This window comes from Nicotiana attenuata, chromosome 6 (genome assembly GCF_001879085.1).
Source record: "Nicotiana attenuata strain UT chromosome 6, NIATTr2, whole genome shotgun sequence".
Lineage (NCBI taxonomy): Eukaryota > Viridiplantae > Streptophyta > Magnoliopsida > Solanales > Solanaceae > Nicotiana > Nicotiana attenuata.
In genome coordinates, this window is record NC_031994.1 from 89,065,033 (window position 1) to 89,080,946 (window position 15,914).

The 15,914-nt window shown below is 40.6% G+C and overlaps 1 pseudogene; it reads left to right on the forward strand.

The window, feature by feature from the left end:
* LOC109228084 lies at positions 1,104-15,596 on the forward strand (annotated as a pseudogene).

The following is a 15,914-nucleotide window of genomic DNA, read 5'->3' on the forward strand; positions in this document are numbered from 1 at the left end:
TGATTCATGTGCCGTGTGGATTAGAGACGGAAGTTCTTATATTCAGGCTATGTTGTGGTTGTGAACTGTGTGTATCGGCACTGTTTAGCGACTATCGGGATTTGGGAGGCCCGAGTGGATCTTTTGTTGCTTGGTATGTTAGATATTGGATATGATATTGGGGTTAGACTGGTTGTCTCCGTGTTGGATTATTCTGGACTATTGCGCTACGGGCTATGCCGGAAATGCCACGGGTTGAGTGGCGAGGTGCGTCGGAGTATATCCTGGAAGAGTGGTTTTATATTTCGAAGACCCAGCGGACGGCTGGGAAGGATTGTCTTTCTTCTTGGGCTCTTGTGATGAGTGTCAGTGCTGAGGCTCCTTATATTGATTCAGTTCCGGTGTTGAGGGACTTTTCGCATGTGTTTCTTGTGGTCGGGCATGTCGCCGGGCGAGGTTGTGGATTTCGGTATTGATTTGGTGCCGGGCACCGTATCGTATGGCTCAGGCAGGAGTTATAGTGGTGGAAGGAGCAGCTTCAGGCTTCCTTGGCAAGGAGTTCGTTGGCAGGCCAATATGGATGCGTGTTCTAGCTTGAGTCAGCTTGGTTAGCCCCGAATTGTATTGTTGAGGGATAGGTTGATCCGACTGTTGTTGAGCTTACTAGTGATCTGGGAGATCTATGAGTTTCCTTGCTGTGTTGCGAGACGTTATGATTTGTTGGTTATAGGCACATATGGCGTGGTTCTATTGGGGTTTAGTGGAAGTCGAGCGGGGAGAATAATTGGGTGTTGCTCAGTGAATGGCGTATCGGTTATGTACTATCGGGCTTGCGTGGTATATGTTACTTGTTTCACCGAGGGTGTAATGATTTGCTTTGGTTCCAGACATCAGATTGTGCGTGGTTGTCAATTTCAAGCATAGTGACATGAGGGGTCTCTCGTGGAGCCATGTTTGATTAGGATCGCGCATTTGCAGCGAAGCTATGTGGAGATATGATCTTGCCGGTTAGATTCGTGTGTTCTATTTTTATGATGTGAGACGAGTTCTCAGCCGTGTGTTGTGATGATACTGGTGAGCTTGAGGTATAGCTCTTTCGTTTGAGTTAGTTTCATGATGTGAGCATGTTCGGATTGTTGCTTATTGGTGCGCGGACTGCGCAAGTTCTGGCTTTAGCCTGTCTTGGTGTGTCATGTCACCAGAGTAATTGTGCTGGATTAGATGAGGTCGTTGGGGTCTGTAATGAATATAAACGGATTCGATTTCAGCATGTTTGATGGATAAATATCGAGGTTCGGTTCAGAAATTTGCTATGGTCCTTGCCAAAGGAGAAGTAACCTTATGGATGGCTGATCTGAGAAATGGTTATGGTTTATTGCGTGTTCATTTATCATTGGCAGTATATGGAAGTGTTGGAATGAGACTTTAGTTGATAAGAGGTATTCTACCGGTACTCGGTTGTTGTGTGCAACTGCTGTGATTAGAAGTTATCGCTAGTAGTGTTTGAGTTATGTGGTATATCATGTGATTGCACCGGAGTTAGCAGGTATGGGTTATTACAGCTTGTTCGGTCTTATTCAGAGTATAATATGAAATTCTAATCGTATTGATGGGTTCGGAAGTGAAAAATGTGGTTCTATGATTTATGGGCTAGACTGGATTGTGTAATTTCAGTTAAAAGGTGTTATCGGACCTATGTGAGATAGGGTGACGTGGGATCACCCCCGGGTATATGTATGGTAAGGCTATTCAGCGATTGGTTGGCTTTTAGAACAACTCTGGGTACGTTCGAGGGCGAACGTGTGTTTAAGTGGGGGAGGATGTAACGACCCGACCGGTCATTTTGAGCTTTTGCACTTTGATCGCCAGTTTTCGGGCATGACTTGCCTCGTGTAATGTGTTATGACTGATGTAGATTGTTGGTTTGGTTTTTCACGGAAATAGGTATGAATTTGAAAGAACAGTCTCAGTGGAAAGCTTTGAATTTGAAAGGTTGACCAAGAGTTGACTTATTGGTATATGATCTCGGATCGAAGTTTTTATGGTTTGGTTGGCTTCGTTGGGCGATTTATGACTTAAGAGTGTGATCGGAATTGGTTTTGGAGGTCCGGTGTAGAATTAGGCTTGAATTGGCGAAGTTAGTATTTTGGCGATTTCCGGTTGGTAGGTGAGATTTTGATCCGGGGATCGGAATGGAATTCCGAGAGTTGCTGTAGCTTTGTTATGTCGTTTGTAATGTGTGTGCAAAATTTCAGGTCATTCGGACGTGGTTTGGTTGGGTTTTTGATCAAAAGCGTGTTTCGGAAGTTTTTAGAAAACTTAGGCTTGAATTCGATGTGAATTGATGGATTTGGTGTTGTTTGAGGTGTTTTGATGATTGGAACAAGTTTGAATGAGATTTTAGGATGTGTTGGTGCTTTTGGTTGAGGTCCCGGGGCCCTCGGGTGAGTTTCGGGTGGTCAATCGGACCATTTTTGGCTTTGAGAGTTGTAGAAATTGCTGTTCAGATGTTGCAGAGAAATTGGCCTTCGCGATCGCGCGGGGCCAGTCGCGATCGCGTAGAAGGAATTTTGGGCTGCCCTGAGCTTGTGCTTCGCATTCGCGTATAAGTAATTGGGGGTCCAGTGTTTTGCTCTTCGCGTTCGCATCATTGGGCTCGAGTTCGCGTAGCTTTGGGATTTAAAGCATCGCGTTCNAATGGAAGGTTCTGGACTAGTTGAGTACGTAGATGTCTGTGGCACGGAAGAGAGACGAAGTTCTCATGTTATTCTGGGATGGTATGGTATATGCGGGTTGTTGTGGAGGATCGAGAGTTGCGTGTGTGAGGTTTCAGTTCAGTTCTGAAAGGAAGTTCATAAAACTCTTAGGCAGCGGGTAGCCTCAGATGATTAAGGAAATGGTATTGTTAATTGGAAGTGATTTGATGAGAGTATATGTTTCAGAAAAAAGGGCAATGTGATTAAGTTGATGGCACTTCGGTAGTATTGCGGCACTTTCAAGCTGGATCGACTGCTGATATTCGAGTTTGCTTGGTGGCATAGAAGAATTTTTGAGTATCTCTCGTGAAATGATTGGGTATTAGAGGTGTGGCATGTATTCGGACGGCGGAATTGGGATCGGATATGGTGATTCATGTGCCGTGTGGATTGGAGACGGAAGTTCTTATATTCAGGCTATGTTGTGGTTGTGGACTGTGTGTATAGGAACTGTTTAGTGACTATCAGGGTTTGGGAGGCCCGAGTGGATCTTTCGTTGCATGGTATGTTAAATATTGGATATGATATTGGGGTTAGACTGGTTGTCTCCGTGTTGGATTATTCTGGACTATTGCGCTACAGGCTATGCCGGAAATTCCACGGGTTGAGTGGCGAGATGCGTCGGAGTATATCCTAGTAGAGTGGTTTTATATTTCGAAGACCCAGCGGACGACTTGGGCTCTTGTGATGAGTGTCAGTGCTGAGGCTCCTTATATTGATTCAGTTCCGATGTTGAGGGACTTTTCGGATGTGTTTCTTATGGCCGGGCATGTCGCCGGGCGAGGTTGTGGATTTCGGTATTGATTTGGTGCTGGGCACCGTATCGTATGGCTCCGGCAGGAGTTATAGTAGTGGAAGGAACAGCTTCAGGATTTCCTTAATAAAGAGTTCGTTGGTAGACCAATGTGGATGCGTGTTCTAGCTTGAGTCGGCTCGGTTGGCTCCGAATTGTATTGTTGAGGGATAGGTTGATTCGACCGATTTGAGCTTATTAGTGATCTGGGAAGATCTATGAGTTGCCTTTCTGTGTTGCGAGACGTTATGATTTGTTGGTTATGGGTACATATGGTGCTGTTCTATTGGGGTTCTTAGTGGAAGTCGAGCGAGGAGAATAATTGGGTGTTGCTCAGTGAATGGCGTATCGGTTATGTACTATCGGGCTTGCGTGGTGTATGTTACTTGTTTCACCGAGGGTGTAATGATTTGCTTTGGTTCCAGACATCAGATTGTGCGTGGTTGTCAACTTCGAGCATAGTGACTTGAGGGGTCTCTCGTGGAGCCATGTTTGATTAGGATCGCGCATTTGCAGCGAAGCTATGTGGAGATATGACCTTGCGGGTTAGATTCGTGTGTTCTATTTTTATGATGTGAGACGGGTTCTCAGCCGTGTGTTGTGATGATACTGGTGAGCTTGAGGTACAGCTCTTTCGTTTGAGTTAGTTTCATGATGTCAGCATGTTCGGATTGTTGCTTATTGGTGCGCGGACTGCGCAAGTTCTGGCTTTAGCCTGTCTTGGTGTGTCATGTTACCAGAGTAATTGTGCTGGATTAGATGAGGTCGTTGGGGTCTGTAATGAATACAAACGGATTCGATTTCAACATGTTTGATGGATAAGTAGCGAGGTTCGGTACAGAAATTTGCTATGGTCCTTGCCAAAGGAGAAGTAACCTTATGGATGGCTGATCTGAGAAATGGTTATGGTTTATTGCATGTTCATTTATCATTGGAAGTATATGGAAGTGTTGGAATGAGACTTTAGTTGATAAGAGGTTTTCTACCGGTACTCGGTTGTTGTGTGCAACTGCTGTGATTAGAAGTTATCGCTACTAGTGTTTGAGTTATGTGGTATATCATGTGATTGCACCGGAGTTAGCAGGTATGGGTTACTACAGCTTGTTCGGTCTTCTTCAGAGTATAATATGAAATTCTAATCGTATTGTGGGTTCGGAAGTGAAAAATGTGGTTCTATGATTTATGGGCTAGACTGAATTGTGTAATTTCAGTTAAAAGGTGTTATCGGACCTATTGGTATATGAGCTCGGATCGGAGTTTTTAAGGTTTGGTTAGCTTCGTTGGGCGATTTATGACTTAAGAGTTTGATCGGAATTGGTTTTGGAGGTCCGGTGTAGAATTAGGCTTGAATTGGCGAAGTTAGTATTTTGGCGATTTCCGGTTGGTAGGTGAGATTTTGATCCGGGGATCGGAATGGAATTCCGAGAGTTGCTGTAGCTTTGTTATGTCGTTTGTAATGTGTGTGCAAAATTTCAGGTCATTCGGACGTGGTTTGGTTGGGTTTTTGATCAAAAGCGTGTTTCGGAAGTTTTTAGAAAACTTAGGCTTGAATTCGATGTGAATTGATGGATTTGGTGTTGTATGAGGTGTTTTGATGATTGGAACAAGTTTGAATGAGGTTTTAGGATGTGTTGGTGCTTTTGGTTGAGGTCCCGGGGCCTCGGGTGAGTTTCGGGTGGTCAATCGGACCATTTTTGGCTTTGAGAGTTGCAGAAATTGCTGTTCAGATGTTGCAGAGAAATTGGCCTTCGCGATCGCGTGGGGCCAGTCGCGATCGCGTAGAAGGAATTTGGGCTGCTCTGAGCTTGTGCTTCGCGTTCGCGTATAAGTAATTGGGGGTCCAGTGTTTTGCTCTTCGCGTTCGCATCATTGGGGTCGCGTTCGCGTAGCTTTGGGATTTAAAGCATCGCGTTCGCAGCAGCATCATCGCGTTCGCATAGTGTTAATTTGAGAAGTGGAAATTTAGTGCTTCGCGATCGCATGACTTGGGTCGCGATCGCGATGAAGTAATGTTCAGTGCTGGGCAGAAAGTTATAAAACATTTCGTCCATGATTTTGAGCCATTTTTCCACCATAGTTGATCATTTTGAGAGCTCTTTGAGGGAGATTGAAGAGGGATTCAAGGAAATGTGATTGGAGGTAAGATTTATGAACCTAAAACGTGATTCTATTGTGAAATTTACCTATAAATTCATGGAATTTAAGCTAAAAATGAAAGAACTAGGGCTTGGGATTTTGAACTTTTAAATTGTGATTTGAAGGACCATTTGAGGTCGGATTTGAGAACTTTTGATATGTATGAACTCGTGGGAAGATAAGGAATCTATTGATGTGAAAATTTCTGAGTTTCGAGGAGTGGGCTCGGGGCTCGGGTTATGGTAATTTCGGGGTTTGTGCCCGTTATTGATTGTTTACGCTTGGGCTTTGTTTCCTTAGCATATTGTGATGTATTCGTTCTGATTTTGGATAGATTCGACGCGCGTGGAGGCCGTTTTGAGGGGCAAAGGCATCGCGAGCTAGAGATTTCGCCGATTCGAGGTGAGTAATGATTATAAATGATATCCTGAGGGTTTGAAACCCCGGATTTGCACATCGTAGTGCTACATTGAGGTGACTTACACGCCGGAAAGCGAGCGTGGGGTAGAGCACCGTTGGGGATTGTGACTTGGTCTGTCCCGATTGATGAATTTGCCGTGTATTTGACTAAAATTTACTTGTTATCATCATGATTTGGGCTGATTGCCATATTTGGGCTCTGTGCCAATTACTTGAACCCTTCGGGGAGTTTTTATCACTGTTTCCTCACTGTTGTACTTATACTTGAGCTCAGTCCTGTTGATATTTTTTGTTTTACAAACTCAGCCACCTATATTCAGATTTGAAACTTAAACGATATTTCTAAATGATATTTTGGGCTGAGAACTACTGTTTTACTAATGCTCGAGGGGCTTGTGATGATTTTCGGACTGAGTGAGGCCGAGGGCCATATGTGAGGATATGCTGAGTGATATGAGGCCGAGGGCCTGAGATACATTTATATGCTACGAGGTGGCTTGAGTGATGTGAGGCCGAGTGCCGAGAAGTGATGCCACGAGGTGTTTTTTCACCTTGTGTGCAGATACAGGTATTTTTACACCCGGTAGCGGGCTTGTGGCTGATCGGAGGCAGGGTTATCGGAGTTTAGCGAGGTGGCTGTCAGCGTTCACAGCACCGCTTTTCTCCCTATTCGTTCATCGGTCCTGTTTTGTATATTTCAGACCTTGTAGTTGTATTTATACTCTAATAGATGCTCATGACTAGTGACACCTCGATGTCGGGCTGTGTTTGGGTTGTACTTCCGCATTGTTGTGATATTATCTGCTGTTTAGCATTATTAAATCATGTTTTAGCATGTTTTATTGCTGTTTAGTTGTTTAACTTCGAATTGGATATGTGTCGGCTGGCCTTGTCTTCACAAGAGGTGCCATCACGACCGGGTCTGGGTTTAGGGTCGTGACAACTAACAATCCAACTATGTTGTCTACCCAATTCTAATACTAATCATTATTATTTGTAGAGGATGATGCCGAAAACTGGACGATTTCCAATGAAGGTAAGTATGATGTTTATTAAAATTATGTATATACTTTACTCTAACAATATCAGATTACTTGGATATTGGAGATGCTACTTATGAATGTGACTATTTTGGGGCATACTTTTGGTATGAGGAAAGAATTGAGAAGAAGTATAAGAATAAAAAACCAGTATTCAGCTTGTGTTGTGGTCGCGGAAAGATCAAGCTGCCAAATACAAAGGAGCCTCCATCGGTTATAAAGGAATTATTGTTTGGATCAGGTTAATATATAAATCGTTTAATAAAATGAAACAACACTAAAATTGTACGTATATCTCTTTTAATCAATTCAATTTTCATGAAGGTTCAAAAAGTAAACATTTCAGAGAGAATATTCGAACACATAATTCTATGTTTTCATTTACATCAACGGGAGAAAAGATTGATGTCTCTGTCAACCAAACTAAGGGGCCGAGAACATTCAGATTATCTGGGCATAATTATCATCAGACTGGAAGCTTATTTCCTCCAGACGGATCTACCCCAAAATTAGCACAATTATATATCTATGATACATAAAATGAGGTGGACAATAGAATTCAGGCTACCCGGTTAGTATTCATCAATTTCTTAACAATATTATTTTAAGAATTATTTTTATAAAAATAAACCTTATTAGTTGAATTCAATCCTTAATTTTCACAGTCGTGGTGAAAGTAATATCAACTTCATGCTGAAATTGTGAATGATCTGAAGCAAATGCTTGATGAACACAATGTTCTGGCAAAGTCATTTAAAATGGAAAGAGATCGATTTCAAGTAGATCGAAGCTCAAATGTTAGACTCAGATTAATAGGGAAAAGAGGCTCTGATGGAAGAAGATACAACTTGCTGACAGTTTCAGAGGTAGCTACTTTGGTGGTTGGCGATTTTGAACAAACAAGGTCTGACGGAGATATCATAGTTGAAAGCCAATCTGGACGATTACAAAGAATAAATGAATTAAATGCTGCATACTTAGGTTTGCAATATCCGTTACTATTTCCATATGGTGAAGATGGATACCGGGAAGACATTCCTTTAAATAAAAAGGATGAATCGACAGGTGGAAGGAAATGTGTTAGCACACGTGAATACTTATCATACAAAATTCAAGAAAGGAAGTAGGACCCCCAACAATTGTATCATGTAGAAGGTTATTTCAGCAATTTTTGGTAGATGGATATACAATTATGTAATCTTTTCGATTAAGGTTTATTAGGCTTCATCAAAAACAGTTGAGAGCCCACTTTTATAAAGGGTTAGAAGATGCGGTTTTGCATGGAGATATTGAACCTTCTTCTCAAGGACAAAGAGTTATACTCTCTTCCAGCTTCACTGGGGGCGCATGTTATATGTTGCAAAATTATCAAGATGCCATGGCAATATGCAAATGGGCAGGGTACCCTGATCTCTTTTTCACATTTACTTGCAACCCAAAATGGCCTGAGATTACTAGATTTGTGACAAGTAGGGGATTATCTCCAGAAGATCGTCCAGATATTTTAACAAGGGTTTTCAAAGTAAAATTGGATCGCATGATAAAGGACCTGCGAGATAATAAAGTTTTTGGAGAAGTCAAAGCAGGTATAATATTTATGTTCTATAACAATTATTACATTATTATCTTAGGTTATTATAAGCTAATATAGAAAACAAAAATATCCTTACTGATGTAATTAATTATTTTTTATGCAGTGATTTATACAGTTGAATTCCAAAAGCGAGGCTTGCCTCATGCACATATTTTGCTTATTCTGCGTAATAAATACCCAAATATCGCAGATATTGATGGGATAATTTCAGCAGAATTACCAGATAAAAAGGTTGATCCTCATTATTATAATGTTGTTACAAATTTTATGATACATGAACCTTGTGGTTCTGCTAGAAAATCTTCTCCTTACATGCAGAATGGCAGATGTACAAAGCACTTTCCAAAAAAGTTTGTGGCATCAACCACAATTGATGAAGAAGGGTATCCTATTTATAGAAGAAGGGATAATGGTAGAAACGCAAGGAGAGTAGGTATTGAGTTGGATAACAGGTATGTAGTGCCACATAATAAATTTTTATTATTGAAGTATGGCGCACATATTAATGTTGAATGGTGCAATCAATCATGATCCATTAAGTACTTATTTAGTATGTTAATAAAGGAAATGATCGTGTCACCGCAGCTTTTTCTCAAAGTGTAAATAAGGAAGACTCTCAGGTGTTGATGAAATAAATATGTACTGTGATTGCCGATACATATCTCCAAGTGAAGCTGCTTGGAGAAGTTTTAAATTCCCACTACACCATAGAGAACCATCTGTAGAAAGGCTATCATTTCATCTACCAAATAATCAAAATACCATATTTTCGGATGATGATCCAATTGATGCAGTTGTCAATAGACCAACAGTAAAGGAATCTATGTTTTTAAGTTGGTTTGAAGCAAATAAGATATTTCCTGAAACAAGAGAATTAACTTATGCAGAATTTCCTCTCAAGTTTGTATGGAAAAAGAATTTGAAAAGATGGGAAAAAAGACAAACATCTGCATTTTCTATTGGGAGAATCTTCTTTGTTCCACCTCGATCAGGAGAGCAATATTACCTTAGATTGTTGTTAAATGTCATTAAAGGTCCAAAGTCCTATGAGGAACTTAGAAAAATCAATGGTTGTGATCATAACACTTTTAGAGATGCATGTTATGCTTTGGGTTTATTAGATGATGACAAAGAATATGAGGATGCTATAATAGAAGCAAGTAATTGGGGAATGCCATCATATCTTAGGCAATTATTTGCTATGCCACTTTTATCAAATTCAATGTCACGTCCATAAAGTGTTTGGCAAGCAACATGGCATTTACTATCAGAAGATATCCTTCATGCAAAAAGAACGATATTGGATAACCCAGGTACTTAAAATAATGCTTTCAATTTTGAGTTATTATATGATATTTCAGAATTTGAAACGACCCGACCGGTCGTTTTGAGCTCTAGCGCATCGCTCAGCAGTTTGGGGCCATGAGCAGCTTCACTTCAGGTATGTCTTTGTGCTCGTTCGAGGACGAACGAATGTTTAAGTGTGGAAGGATGTAACGACCCGGCCGGTCGTTTTTGGAATTTATGCCCCGATCCCCTATTAACTGCTTCTCCCAAGTTTATTTCTGCTATTTTGATTTGCTGAGATGTTCGGTATTGAGTTTCGGAGAGTTTTGGGACACTTAGTCCCTAAATGAGAGCTTAAGTGTTAAAAAGTTAATCATAGTCGGAACAGTGTGAAGACGACCTCGGAATGGAAATCCGATGGTTCCGCTAGCTCCGTTGGGTGATTTCGGGTTTAGGGGCGTGGTCGGATCGTGTTTTGGAGGTCCGTAGCTAATTTAGGCTTGAAATGCCGAAAGGTCGAATTTTGAAGTTTCCGGTTCGATAGTGAGATTTTGATCCGAGGGTCGGAATGGAATTCCGAGAGTTGTAGTAGTTCCGTTATGTCATTTGGGATGTGCGTGCAAAGTTTTAGGTCATTCGGACGAGGTTTGGTAGACTTTTTGATTGAAAACGTATTTTGAGAAATTTGGAGTTCTTAGGCTTGAATCCATGGTTAAATAGGTGTTTTGATGTTGTTTTGAGCTTTCCGAAGGTTGAAACAAGTTTGAATGATGTTTTAGGATTGGTTGGCAGGTTTGGTTGAGGTCCCGGGGGACTCGGGTGTGTTTCGGATGCTCAACGGACCATTTTTGGACTTGGAAAGATTGCAGATTTTCTGCTGTTGTGTTGCAGAGAAAACCTTCATTGCATTCGTGAGAGGGTCTCGCGTTCGCGTAGAGCATCTGGGTGGAGCAGCTGAAATGTGCTTCGCGTTCGCGATGATGTCCCGCGTTCGCGAAGGTAAGGACTCGTTGGTCTTCGCGTTCGCGACATGGTCCCCGCGTTCGCATAGGGTCTGACCGTGTAATCTACGCGTTCACGAGTGGACCTCGCATTTGTGAAAGATGAATTTGGCCAGCAGGACTTTTGTGCATCGCGTTCGCGATAGTAGCCTCGCGTTCGCGCAGAAGAACGCGCCTGGGCAGATATAAGGTTTCAAAATCGAGGGTTTAGCCATTTTTATCAAAACTTAAGCTTGAGAGCTGGGATTTGAGCGAGATTTTGAGGGATTTTCAGAGATTTCGATTGGGTAATGATTCTTGACTCATTTTTGCTTGTAACCCATTAATCTAAACATGAATTCATCCTTTAATTTCGGAATTTGTATGAAAAAAATTGAATAAACTTCATAGGCCGAATTATTGGGTTTTGATTGGGTTTTTGACATCCGATTTGAGAGATTCTTATATGAATAGACTCGTTGAGTGTGAGGATTCTGAAAATATAAATTTCACCCGGTTACGAGACGTGGGCCCGAGGGGCGTTTTGGTCATTTTTCACAATTTTGCGTATTAGCTTAGAATTTAATTGTAGAATCGGTTACTTGAAGTGTTATTTGCATTATGCAATTGAATTGAATAGATTCGGGGCATTTGGAGGCAAGTACTCGTGGCAAAGACGTGGTGTCGGGTTGATATTGAGTAGGTTCGAGGGAAGTAGCTTGTCTAACCTTGTGTGGGGGACCTTTCCCCTTAGGATTGATATTGTGGTAGTTGAAATGCCTCGTACGTGAGGTGACGAGCGCGTACTTGTGCTAATTGTTGGAAAATCCGGTTTTTCATTAGAAATATCCTTGAATTGTGTTCTTCCTTTCCTTGCTTACACTGTTTGGACATCAAACCTGCTGCAGCTTAAAGAAACATGTCTACTTGACTAAACTGCTCTATTTGCCTTAACTGCCTTAATTGTATTACGTGAACCATGCTAGGTTAGGATTACTTGCTTCATTTTGTTATGAAATTGATTGGATTGAATTCTTGTTGTTGCTGTGTATTTACTTTGGGACTACGGGACGGTATCCCGGGAGCTCCCTTGTATGTTTACTTTGGGACTACGGAATTGCATTCCGGGAGATCCCCCTGCATTTACTTTGGGACTACGAGACGATATCCCGGGAGCTCCCCTGTATGTTTACTTTGGGACTACGGAATTGCATTCCGGGAGATCCCCCTGCACTTTTACATTGGAACTACGGGATTGCACCCGGTAGATTCCCCAGTACTGAGTATTTATATTGGGACTACGGATGTGGTATTCCGGTAGATCCCCGCGCATTTACAAGTTGGACTACGGGACTGCACCCGGGAGATCCACTGGATATGATATTTATATTTGGGGACTACAGGACGGTATCCTGGGAGATCCCCGGTTGTTGATACTTATATTTGGGAACTACAGGACGGTATCCTGGGAGATCCCCGGTTGTTATCTTGGAGCTGAGCTGTATTCCCTTTCTGTGTTTTATTTGCCTCTGTAATAGTTGTTGTCGTTCTTCATAACCTGTGTTACTTATTTACACTGCTTATTTCACACTGTTAAACCTTATATCTTATTTAACCTCAGTAGGGCCCTGACCTTCCTCGTCACTACCCAACCGAGGTTAGTCTTGGCACTTACTGAGTACCGCTGTGGTGTACTCATGCCCTTCCTGCGCATGTTTTTCATGTGCAGATCCAGGTACTTCGACTCAGTCTTACTACCCCTGAGGCGGGGCGACTGCTATAGCGACTTCGAGGTATATCTGCCACGTCCGCAGACCGAGGAGTCTCTTTCTATTCCTGCTGTTTAGTATTAGCCCCTTCTAGATTTTAGTTCTTGTTAGACATTCTGGAGTTAGAGCTATGTAGTACTTCTTAGCTTGTGATTCAAGGGTTTCCGGATTTTGGGAAGTGTTGTTAGTTCGAGAAGTTGTATTATATATGCAAGGTGGCATTTTAAATATTGTTTTATTCTGTTAGTTTGGGTTCTAATTACTTCTTCCGCCAGTTTTGTTTATTTTTTTCCGCATTGTTAGGCCTACCTAGTCGTAGAGACTAGGTGCCATCACGACAGTTCACGGAGGGCGAACTGGGGTCGTGACAGAATTATGGATGATTTGCTTACATATATAGCAACTTCTCTCGCTATGCAATTCCAGTCCCTGGCCTACTTCTAAAACACTCTCTGATTTCTCTCAAGCCAAATGGAATGAACACACTCAGCATACACCATTCTAAACAATTGAGCAGCTTGTGATTTTCCTTTAGAGTTCTTAATATCCCATTCTAAGTGTTTTTCCTAGGTAGCAGCTTCAAATAATTGTGTGTTTAGCCATTGCATGACTTTCATCCACGATCTCTTTATCAAATCACATTAATTAAATAAATTATCTCTAGATTACATTGGGATTGATATAATGTGCAGGCATGCAGCATTGATCCACACTCAGTCCCCATCTAGCTAGCCTGTTAGATGCAAGTAATTTCCCATGTTACTGCAGCCATAAGGTGAACTTAGCCTTTGGCCTTGCAGCATTATTAAAAACCATGCACTTCCACACCACTCGAGGACAGTTGCCTAACATTTTCAAGTACATTTGTGTGATTATGCTTTTGCTTAAAGTAACTTGCATTTGCTCCAATGCTGCTCTAGCTTCCGTCACTTTCCTGATCATCCAGCATGTCTGTTAAGGCATATCAAGTAACATTAGGTATAAGAAAATGCATCTTCACTTCAAGGTTTGTAGTTTTTCTCAATAAAATGAACTAGATGGTTTGGACTATCTTATTGCTTCAATTTCGCGGATAATTAAAATGGCCTTCATATTCATCTAAATCACCATTTTGCATTTTACCGATCCATTAATCTTATTATTCATTTCATGTAACTACACTAACCCGTAAGATTTAATTGAAATTGTATTTAATTTTTCTTTTGGTTTTTTCAGAATTTGACCTAACGGGTGATGAGTTAAAAAATCGTTGTTTGCAAAAGTTGAAAAACTTCATTAAAGGTTGTGGAAGAAGTTTTCAGGATTTTCTAACAATGCCAACGCCTGTTTATAAAGAGGAAGAAGTTGACATCAGTAACAGATTAATTCGAGATGAATTGTGTTATAATAGACGCACTTTGGCAGAGGAACATGAAGAGTTAGTAAAGAATTTGACAGATGAGCAAAATTGTATTTATAAAAGAATAATAACAGCTATGAATGAAGACAAAGGTGAATTTTTCTTTTTATATGGTTTTGGAGGAACATGCAAGACTTTTATTTGGAGGACTCTTTCTTCTGCCATAAGATCTAAAGGAGGTATTGTGTTAACTGTTGCATCTAGCGGGATTGCATCTCTTTTGTTACCAGGTGCTCAAACAGCTCATTCAAGATTTGTAATTCCACTCAATATTAGTGAAGATTCAACATGTAATATCAAGCAAGGTTCTCCGTTAGCAAATTTGATTGTCAAGGCAAAGTTGATTATTTGGGATGAGGCACCCATGATGCATAGATATTGTTTTGAGGCTCTTGATAGAACTCTAAGAGATATTCTTAGATTCAAAGATGTATCTAACTTAGAACGACCATTTGGAGGTAAAAAAGTTGTTCTTGGTGGTGACTTCAGACAAATATTACCTGTCATTCCAAAAGGTACTAGGCAAGATGTTGTTAATGCTTCTCTCAATTCTTCGTATTTATGGTCTAATTGTCAACTCTTAACGCTAACAAAGAATATGAGATTGCAAAGTAATGAAATAGGGCCCCAGATGCAAGAGTTGAAAGTTTTCTCAGATTGGATTTTGGCAATTGGTGATGGTATGATTGATAGTTCAGTTGATGGCAATGAAAAAGTCGAAATACCAGATGATCTTCAGATAAAAGATTCTGTTGATCCAATATCTGCAATTGTGAAAAGTACATATCCTGATTTTATCAATTGTTGCAACGATATACGATACCTCCAACAAAGAGCCATTCTTGCTCCAACTCTTGATATGGTAGAATCAATCAACGAATATATGATTTCACTCAATCATAGTCCTGAGAAATCATATTTGAGTTCCGATACAATTTGCAGCTCTGATCAAACTTATTTAGCATTGGAACATGTACACACACCGGAATTTTTGAGCACTATTAAATGTTCTTGAGTTCCAAATCATGCTCTTACTCTAAAGGTAGGTGTTCCAGTGATGTTATTAAGAAATATTGACCAATCAGCAAGTTTTGTGTAATTGAACAAGGTTGATCATAACTAAACTTGGAAATCAAGTTATTGAAGCCAAGGTTTTATCTGGACATATGGCTGGACAGAAAGTGTTCATCCCAAGAATGACATTGACTCCATCTGATGCTAGAATTCCATTTAAGTTCCAGCGAAGACAATTTCCAATCACTGTATCTTTTGCCATGACAATCAATAAACGTCAAGGACAGTCATTGTCTCATGTGGGATTATTTTTGAAGAAACTTGTGTTTACCCACTAGAAAGGGATTAAAAATTTTGGTTTATGATGATGATGGACAAATAACTAGTGCAGCTACAAATGTAGTATTTAAAGAAGTTTTTCAAAATTAATTCTGACAATTGTTGAGGTGGTACGCTTCTTCTATTTACTTTTAAATTTTGTAACTACTAAGATTTTGTTGTTCAAGATAATGTCTTTTGTTTACATTGTTTTATTTAGCATGTTGAAAGAAATCACGATCTGCTGTGATGTTGGAAAGAGAAACTTCTTGAGCTACAGTATGTACAAAATAAGGTTAGCATTCTTATAATTTATACAGATATGCTTTGGAATTAAGTTCTGAATTTCAGGTATTAAGGTTTTTACAGCTTTGTGCGTCCTGACTAAAAAATTCATATCTCTCTGCAAACAACTCAAAACCACATTCC